Source organism: Carlito syrichta, unplaced genomic scaffold, assembly GCF_000164805.1.
Source record: "Carlito syrichta isolate Samal-C Ts95f unplaced genomic scaffold, Tarsius_syrichta-2.0.1 Scaffold92604, whole genome shotgun sequence".
NCBI lineage: Eukaryota > Metazoa > Chordata > Mammalia > Primates > Tarsiidae > Carlito > Carlito syrichta.
In genome coordinates this window covers 517,773-527,720 of record NW_007036700.1, presented here as the reverse complement: position 1 = coordinate 527,720, position 9,948 = coordinate 517,773, and positions in this window count along the sequence as shown.

Below are 9,948 nucleotides of genomic sequence, written 5' to 3'. Positions count from 1 at the left end.
AGTTCATGTGTTAGAAATGTAACCCCCAATACAACAATGTTGAGAGGTGGGACTTCTAAGAGATGATTAGGTCATAAGGGCAGATCCCCCATGAATGGGTTAATGCCGTTATCTTCAAAGTGGATTTGTTATCTCAAGAGGAAGTTCCTGATGAAAAGATGAGATTGTCACCCCATTCCTCAACCTCTCACCTTCCACTCAAGAATGACACAGCAACAAGGCCCTTGATGTTGGACTTTTCAGCTACTAGAACTGTGAGAAATAGATTTCTTTTCTTTATAAATGACCCGGTCTGTGGTAGTTGTTATAGCAACGCAACATGGACTAAGATAAACACTTATCACCTAGATTCAACAACTGTCAAGATTTTGTCATGTTTGTTGTGGCAGTGTGGGTGTGTGTATATTCCGAATCCATTTCAAAATAAATCCAAGATATCATAGCATTTCATCCCTACGTACTTTAGTATAAATGTGTCTTACTACATAAGCACAGTACAATAATCATATTGAACAAAACTAAAAACAATTCTCTAATATCATCCATTACCCAGTCCATATTCAAATATCCCCATTTGTCTCAAAAGTGTTATTATATCTATTTTTTCAAAGATATTGCCGAGAATCATCGACTAAATTTGATTGTAATGTCTCTTTTAATTCTCATCCTTCTCCCTCCCTATCCATTCTTTCACATCATCTTTTTAAAAGATGGAGCCAAGCCGGCTCGTGACTCAGCCTGTAATCCCAGGGCTTTGGGAGGCTGAGGTGAGTGGATTGCCTGAGCCCGCAGGTTCGAGACCCACCTGGGCAACTTGGCGAGACCTCATCTCTACAATAAAATCAAAAAAATTGGCCGGACATGGTAGCGCACACCTTAGTTCCAGCTACTTGGAAGGCTGAGGCGGAAGGATCGCCAGAGCCCAGCAGGTAGAAGCTGCGGTGACCTGCACTCCAGTCTGGGCGACAGAGTGAGACTCCAACTCAAAAAAATAAATAAAAAATAAAAGATGGAGCCAATTGTCTTATAGAATATCTCACATTCTGCATTTGTATGAATTTCTTCATGGTTTCTTTTGACTTATTCTTCTATTCAATGTATTTTCTATAGACTAGAAACTTGAAGTAAAGGCATGATCAGATTCAGATTAAATATTTTTGACAACAGTTCCTCATAGGTGATGCTGTGTACTTTTCCTCTCATCAGACAGCACATGCTTAATGTCTTGTCCTATTTTTAGTGAGGCTAAGTTTGATCACTGAGTTAAGGTGGTGACACCTCTGCAAAGTCATTTCTCCCTTTTGTCAATAGCAATCTATGGGTATGACACTTGGGCATAATGTGACTCTCCAGTTCCCCATCACCTACTCCCCTAATGGTTTTATAATCACATCTATGATGCCTTCTCTGAGTCAGTGATCATATTAGGTTTGCAAAATACTGGTTTCTTTAAAAAAATTTTTTTTTTATTATAAAGATGTGGGGTACAATTCAGGGTTAGGTATACAAACATTGATTATGCAAGTACCCTTGTTGATGAGATATGCCCCTCCCTCCCCTAGCAGTTTCCCTCAACTGCCAATCTCCCCCCCCCCAACAGTTTTCCATTACTGCTGATGGTTTTCTTATAGTATTATAATTGTTCAAGGTCTGCTTATGAGTGAGAACATATGATACTCTGTTCTTTGTTTCTGTGGTAGATCACTGAGTATGATAGACTCCAAATCCACCCAAGTTACCGCGAAGTCCATATATTTGTCCTTCTTTATGGCTGCATAATATTCCATTGTGAATATGTACCACATTTCTTTTATCCAGTCCAGCTTCGATGGGCAACATGGTTGGTTTCATGTTTTTGCTAAAATACTGATTTCTAATTCTATTTTTTTCCCTACATTTATTTGCTGGCACTCATCTGAAAAGAAGAGGTTTTCTCTTCAATGGAACAATATTTTTTTCTGAAATGTCAGGATGTATGATTGTTTCCTTTAAGTACCAATCCTCTGTGTTAGGAATTAGAGTATCACATCCAATAGTGATAGAAGAGTTATTTTTTGGTTAGTTGTTTTATTTTTATTTTTATTTGACTATTAGTAGGAACTCATGGATTTTTATACATATACTCAGTGTGTTTAAGTCTATTATAGTCTTTTTTTTTTTTTTTTTTTGAGACAAGGTCTCACTCTGTTATAACATCATAGCTCACTACAGCCTCAAACTCCAGGGCTTAAGTGTTTCTCTTGCCTCAGCTTCCTGAGTGGCTGCAACTACAGGCATATACCATGGTGCCTGGCTAATTTTTTAAATTTTTTTGTAGAGACAAGGTTTCACTACATTGTCCAGACCAGATTGGTCTCAAACTCCTGACCTCAAGCAATCTTCCACCTTAGCCTAACAGAGTGCTGGGATTACAGGCACGAGCCACCGTGCCTAGCTTTTTTTTCTTCTTCTTCTTTAATTTAATTATTCTTGAATTGTCCCGATTTTGGCCAATGAGAACTCCCTCAAGCTGGCCACTGTTTTCTTTTGACATGACTCTACTAGTCTTTGAAAACTGCTTTGTTTTCTGAAACTAAAAGATACTCACATATTCCTTGTATTTTCCCTGACCCTGACTTCAAGTTGGTTACTTCTCCAGGAAGCTCTGTTTCTTTTGAGTGGGAAATGGTGTTTAGAAACCACAGTCTATACACTGATGATGCTCACTGCTACTGAGCTATCATTAGGCTCTTTTATTTGCTAGAGCTAAGATCTGTGTGTGTTTGTGTGTGTGTGTGTGTGTGTGTGTGTGTGTGTGTGTGTGTGTGTGTGTGTGATTTAATATATATATTAGTTAATTCGTTTTTAGTTAAATTTGACATTTTTGGTTCAAATGTGATATTATTTTAATTGAGTGACTTTTGCTTTCTTTTTATACATTAAAATCTTAGTTCCTAATTACTGACTTGCTTTATCTTATGCAAAACATAATTTCAAATAATGATACAATATTAGCTGGGTATGGTGGCTCACGCTTGTAATCCCAGCACTTTGGGAGGCAGAGGCAAGAGGATTGCTTGAGCCCAGGAGTTCAAGACCAGAAGACCAGCCTGGGCAACTTGGCAAGATCTCATCTCTACAATAAATAAAGAAAATTAGTCAGGCATTGTGGCATGTGCCTGTAGTTACAGCTACTTGGAAAGGTGAGGTGGAAGGTCAAGGCTGTGGTAGCTGTAATTGTGCCTCTGTACTCCAGCATGGATGACAGAGTGAGACTCTGACTCAAACAAAACAAAACAAAACAACAAACACAGTCAAATAGTGATACACTTTTACTTAACCATAAAACTACTGAGTTATGCTCAAAGTTTTTGGTAATTTTTTTGTCCTTACAATATATTTTATTAGGAATATATAGTACTATTTTTAAATATCAATTGAAATATTTCTTTTTGGGGGGGCCCATTGTTTTCATTTGTTTTCGGTTCTAGGGAGTTTGTTAAACTTATATAAAAGTTGTAAAGCATTTAAAAGTTTAAGAGGTAATATTCACTTTTATCCCTGCTGCCTCAAACTTCCTCTCTATTCTCTCTTCCCCCATAAGTAATTTAACCTTCCAATGTACCTTTTAAATACATATCCCCTCTTTCTTACCTCAAAGGTACCACATAATTTAGTCATACTATTGCATCGTGCCATTTTCCACTACATCCTAGAGATTCCTCCATATTAATTCAAAGCGATCTTCCTCATTCTTTTTAACAACTTTACATTACTCTATTGTGTGGATGTACCATTGTTTGTTTTTGTTTTTATTTTACTTTTAAAATTTTTTTTATTTTAAAGATGTGGAGTACAATTCAGGGTTAGGTATGAAAATGTTCATTAGGCAGGTACCCTTGTTGAAGAGGTGTGCCTCCCCCTCCCCTAGCAGTTTCCCTCTACTGCCAATCTTTTTCTTATAGTATTATGATAATTGTTCAAGGTCCGCTTATGCGTGAGAACATGCAATACTCAGTTCTTTGTTTCTGTGATCACTCAGTATTGTAGGCTCTAAGTTTGAAGTTCATAATTTTGTCCTTCTTTGTGGCTGCATAATATTCCATTGTGTACATTTACTGCATTTTTTTATCCAGACCCCTTTCGATGGGTTGGTTTCATGTTTTTGCTATTATGAACAATGCTGCAATAAACATGTGAGTGCAGGTATCTCTCATAGAGTGATTTGAGTTTCTCTGGGTATATTCCCAGTAGGGGATTGCAGGATCATATGGAAGGTTGATTTTTAGATCTTTTAGGAATCACCAAACTGTTTTCCACAGAGGTTGGACCAGCATCTGTTGTTTTTTTGAGTTATTGATGATAGCCATTCTGACTGGAGTCAGGTGGTATCTCAATGTGGTTTTAATTTGAATTTATTTGATGACTAGTGAGACTGAGCATTTTTTCATGTATCTGTTGGCTGCTCATATGTCTTCTTTTGAGAAGTGTCTATTCATATCTTTTGTCCGCTTTGTAATGGGGCTGTTTTTTCTTTTCTTTTCTTTTTTGGCACATTTAAGTTCTTTGTAGACCCTAGATGATAGGCCTTTGTCAGATATACAGTTGGCAAATATTTTTTTCCCAGTCTATGGACTGTCTCCCTACTCTCTTGATGGTTTCTTTGATTTTGCAGAAACTTGTCAGTTTAATGAGGTCCCACTTGTCTATCTTATCTCTTATGGCATGGGCACTTGGGGTTTTGATCAGGAATTGGTTGCCAGTTCCAATCCTCATAAGGGTGTTTCCTGCTGTTTCTAAGGTTCTTATAGTTTGAGGTTTTATGTTTAGGTCTTTGATCCATTTAGAGGTGACTTTTGTGTATGGTGATAAACAGAGGTCTTGTTTTAATCTTCTGCATGTGGTCAGCCAGTTTTCCCAGCACCATTTACTGAAGAGGTTCTCCTCTCTCCAGTGGTTGGTGGTGGTGGAAGCTTTGTCGAAGATGAGTTGGTTGACAAGTTGAGGTTTTGCTTCTAGAATCTCTATCCTGTTCCATTGGTGTATATGTGGTTTTCAGGGGAAATGGTTCCAATTTCTGTCTGTTTAGTAGTATGTAGGCTGTGGGTTTCTCATAGATGGCTCTTATTATTTTGAGGTATGTTCCATCTATGCCTAGATGTTCAAGAGTTTTTATCAAGAAGAGTGCTGGATTTTATCAAAAGCTTTTTCTGCATCTAATTATATAATCATGTGGTTTTTGTCTTCACAACTGTTGATGTATTTAATTATGTTTATGGTCATATGAATGTTGAACCAGTCCTGCGTCCTGGAGATGAAGCTTACTTGGTCGTGGTGGATGATTTCTGAGATGTATTTTGAATCAGGTTTGCTAGGATCCTGTTGAGAATTTTAGCATCTATATTCATCAGGGATATTGGCCTATAGTTCTCTTTCTTTGTTGGATCTTTACGTGGTTTGGGTATCAATGTGATGTTAGCTTCATAAAATGGTTTGGAGACAGTCCCATCTTTCTCAATTGCCTGGAATACTTTCAATAGGATTGGTATCATTTTCTCCCTGTATGTTTTGTACAATTCTGCTGGAATGCCATCTGATCCAGGACTTTTTTGGTAGGTAGTTTTCTTATGGCATAGTCAATTTCCTGCATTGTTATTTGTCTATTTAGGGTCTTGATTTATTCTTGTTTCAACCTGGGAAGGTTGTGTGATGTCAGAAAGTCCTCCATTTCCTTTAGGTTTTCAAGTTTGTTTCCATACAAGTGTGCATAGTAGTCTCTGATGATCTTTTTGTTTTGTTTTTTTTTTAAAGCAGGATTTATTAAGAGAACAGAAAAGCTCCCACAGTGGGAGGGGACCCCAGGGGTTGCCCTAATCTTTTGTATTTCTTTGGGGTCAGTTGTGACTTGATCTTTTTCATAGATTCTGATTGTGCTTATTTGGGCTTTTTCTTTCTTTTTCTTGGTCAGCTAGCTAGGAGTCTATCAATCTTGTTTATCCTTTCAAAGAACTAGCTATTTGCTTTGTTGATTTTTTTTTTTTTTTTTTTTTTTTTGTATTTTATTTTTGTCTTCTACATCCCGAATTTTGTTTTATTCTTTTTTGGACTATTCCACTCTTCCTGGACATGTTTCCAATTTTTGATATTACAAATAATGGCATATAATTTTTAAAGGCAAGTTAGGCCAAGTACAGCAGCTCACACCAAGCACAGCAGCTCACCCAGCACTTTGGGAGGCTGAGGTAAGAGGATTGCTTGAGCCCAGGAGTTCAAGATCAGCCTGGGCAACATAGTGACCTCATTTTTTAAAAAAAATCAAAAAATTATCTGGGTTAGATGGCATACTGTATAGTCCCAGCTACTCAGGAAGCTGGGGTGAAAGGATCACCCGAGCCCAGGAGGTCAAGGCTGCAATTAGCTGTGATTGTGCCACTTCACTCCAGCCTGAGAGAGAGAGTGAGACCACAGCTCAAAATAAATAAATAAAAGGCAGATTACTATATACTAAAGACACATACATAAGTTTGGCATTTCTATACACATATTAAAAATATGTATTAAAAGGAAAATATTATTTGTATTGATTTGTTTTTAGTTACGTTATTAATACCTTTCTGAATACTTGGGTTTCATGCGAAAATTTAGGACATGCCAGGTGTGCCTGCTAGTGACTGTGGATTTGAACAAATGTCAAGTGGTTAGACTAGTGTTTGGCACTTTGGAAGTGCTCAATAAATGAAAGAATAGTATTAATAAAAACAATAATGTTAATAACAGCAGAAATTTTTGATTATTTTTCTTTTTTTCTTTTCTTTTCTTTTTTTTTGAGTTGGAGTCTCACTCTGTCACCCAGACTGGAGTGCAGTGGCCACTCCCGGCCACCGCAGCCTCGACCTGCTGGGTGCCGGCGATCCTGCTGCCTCAGCCTTCCAAGTAGCTAGAACTACAGGCGTGCGCTACCAAGCCCGGCTCATTTTGATTTATTGTAGAGATGAGGTCTCACCAAGTTGCCCAGGCGGGTCTCGAACCCGCGGGCTCAGGCAATCCACTCACCTCAGCCTCCCAAGGCGCGGGATTACAGGCTGAGCCACCGAACCCGGCTTGATTATTTTTCTTTATTTGGACATTTCATTAAGGAATTTGAAAGCAGGTGACTCCATTTATTCTTTAGTCAGTCCATGCGTTTACACATTTATTGAGTAGCTATCACATGCCAGTCATTACAGTAAGAATTTGTACCTGTCGCAGATCCATATACTGAAGACCTGAGGGAAGTAATAAAGGGCAACTGGGAATCTAACCAGGTCTCAAGAGAGGTGCTAGAGTTCTAGGGAGGGGACAGCAAAATGTCTTCAGGGGCCCAAAGCCGGGGAGCCCTGGTCTTGGGAGACTTGAGGCTTAACCCAGACTTGGCGCTTTCACACAAGGTTCCATCAAACCACAAGATGGAGACAAATCACAAATTATTGGTAGCAATCCCCTAAGCCCCGATGAGGAGAGGAGGAGATAGGAAGTGAATCTGCTTCCCCACACGCATGCACCTTTCCCTGGGAGGCTTTCCAGGAGGTTAGAGGAGAAAGGGAAGCCTGAGGAGAGGGTCCTCATACGAGGAGAGGCACCTGTTTATAGAGATAAATAGGGTTACATGACAGAAGGACTGGAGGTAGGTGGTTTCTTTAGCAAAGTTGGCCTGGGAAGCCTTTCTGAATTGGTACCCCTTGAGTTGTGAGCGGGTGATGCACTGGGGCATTAATGTTATGATCTTGGGCAGGAGGATTCCAGGGAAGACAGTGGCTGCAGCTTAACGAAAAAAGGAAGAGTGGAGGGAAAGAGGTTGGAGAGACATGCAGTGTTAAGTCATACAGAACCTTGTCAGGCAGTAAAGAACGGAGACTATTATTTAAGCACAAAAGTCTGAACAGGGGAGTGACACAACGGATACAGATGGGAGAAGTAAAATCTCTTCAGTAATTCCCAAACTGGTCATTCTTCAATCTCATCCCATTTCCTGCTGTCTGTTCCTGCTGAAGCCTCAAAAGAAGTTAGTTCCCAAAAGAGGCTAAAACCTCCTCATGCACATTTCCCATTAATGCTGATGTCTGACCCTATCCATCCTGTCTCATGTCTCACACGCTGGCCTCCATTTGCTGCTAAGTAGTGACAGTGCAGTGAAAGGAATACAGAATCCCAGCCATCTCCCTGATGTTTGACCTTTGGTAAGCTAAGTCATGGAATCCTAGTTTCCTCCTCTGTAAAATGGCAACTTTATACTTACGGACTGGTTTTAAGGAAGAAATGACAGAATGTATGTGTAAGAGAATGATCTTTTCTGTCTTCTTTGTTTGTATTTGGGTTTGTAATACAGCATATACAGTATATACTGTATATATACAGCATATACAATAGTATATGTCACCTCCAAGACCCTGCCTCTTCTGGCTTTGGAGTTCCCAAAGCCTGAAGCTTACTTGACATTATGCCAGGTGTCCCAAACATTGTGCCGGGGGTGGGGGGGGGAGACAGGAAGGTAAGGCAGAGAGGAGAGCTTCTTACAAACTGAGGAGAGCACATTGGTCTGTGGGTCCGAAGAGAGCTCTGCTCCCTTGTAGCAGCCAAGACAGGTAGGGAGGTTCCGAGGAGGTGAGGATGCAGCCATGTGGTGCATTTTTATAGTCCTGTTCCCAAGCACTGGCACGGCTCCTCACCAAAGGATCCCCTGCCCAAGCTTGGTGCAGAAGCAACAGAGTTGCCACTCAGAAGGGGTCATATGGGTTAAGACCTGATCATACTTGGAACATCCTGTCTAAGCAGATGCAGGAAGACAGAAGGGGCTTCTCCAAGGCCTCAGCACTGTGTCAGGGCACAGATCTTTTGAGAGAGAAAAGCCCAATGATGACTGAGATTGAATTTAAAATCAGCTTCATGGTAGGAGTGGGGAGTATGTTTCAGTTGGATTTAAGATAATTTAAAGAAAGTTACTGGAGTTTTTTGCACTCTGTGCACTATTTTCTTGATTTTGTGGATGAAGATTCAAAGCCACCACACATGAAAAGCATTTACCACATGGCCTGGCATATTGCATGTGTTCAGCCAATATTATTAAAAACAGCTACAGAGCAGTGGGGGCAGGCTGGGTTTAAACAAAGTGAATTAAATAGAATCCTACAAGTGTGTTAATGCCCGCTGTGTTTCAGACAATATGACAGATGTTGGAGAAATGCAAGACACAGACTTCCCTTGCCCTAGAGGAACAGTTAATGGCAAAGGCAGACACATACACAGTAACTCAGACACATGGCACATATTGGGGGTTGGGACTGGGTAGCTTCACAGAAGAAGTGACATTAATCTGGAGACAGGAAAGAAAAGGTAGAATTTTGATTCGTTGGCAGAGGAAGTCAGGCCCAGCACAGAGAATAGTTTGTGCAAAGGTTTGTATAAACAGGTACTGAGAATCTTTTGTGACTTTAGCATTGACTATTTTCAGAAGGAGCTATTAGAAGTACAGTTAGGCTGGGCACGGCAGCTCAAGCCTGTAATCCCAGCACTTTGGGAGGCCGAGGCGAGAGGATTACCTGAGCTCAGGGGTTCAACACCAGCCTGGGCAACTTGGTGAGACCTTGTCTCTACAATAAATCAAAAAAATAAGCCAGGCATGGTAGGGTGCGCCTGTAGTTACAGCTACTTGGAAGGCTGAGGCAGAAGGATCGCCTGAGCCCAGCAGGTCGAGGTTGTGGCGGCTGTGAGCGTGTCTGCACTTCAGCCTGGACAACAGGGTGAGACTTAGACTCAAAAAAAAAGTATGGTTAAAATAGTACATTGAGGACAGTTTAAGAAAGATTTTCACCCTGTCGATAATGGAGCACCTATAAGAATTTAAAGCGCCAGGCTCGGTGGCTCAGCCTGTAATCCCGCGCCTTTGGGAGGCTGAGGTGAGTGGATTGCCTGAGTCCGCGGGTTCGAGACCCA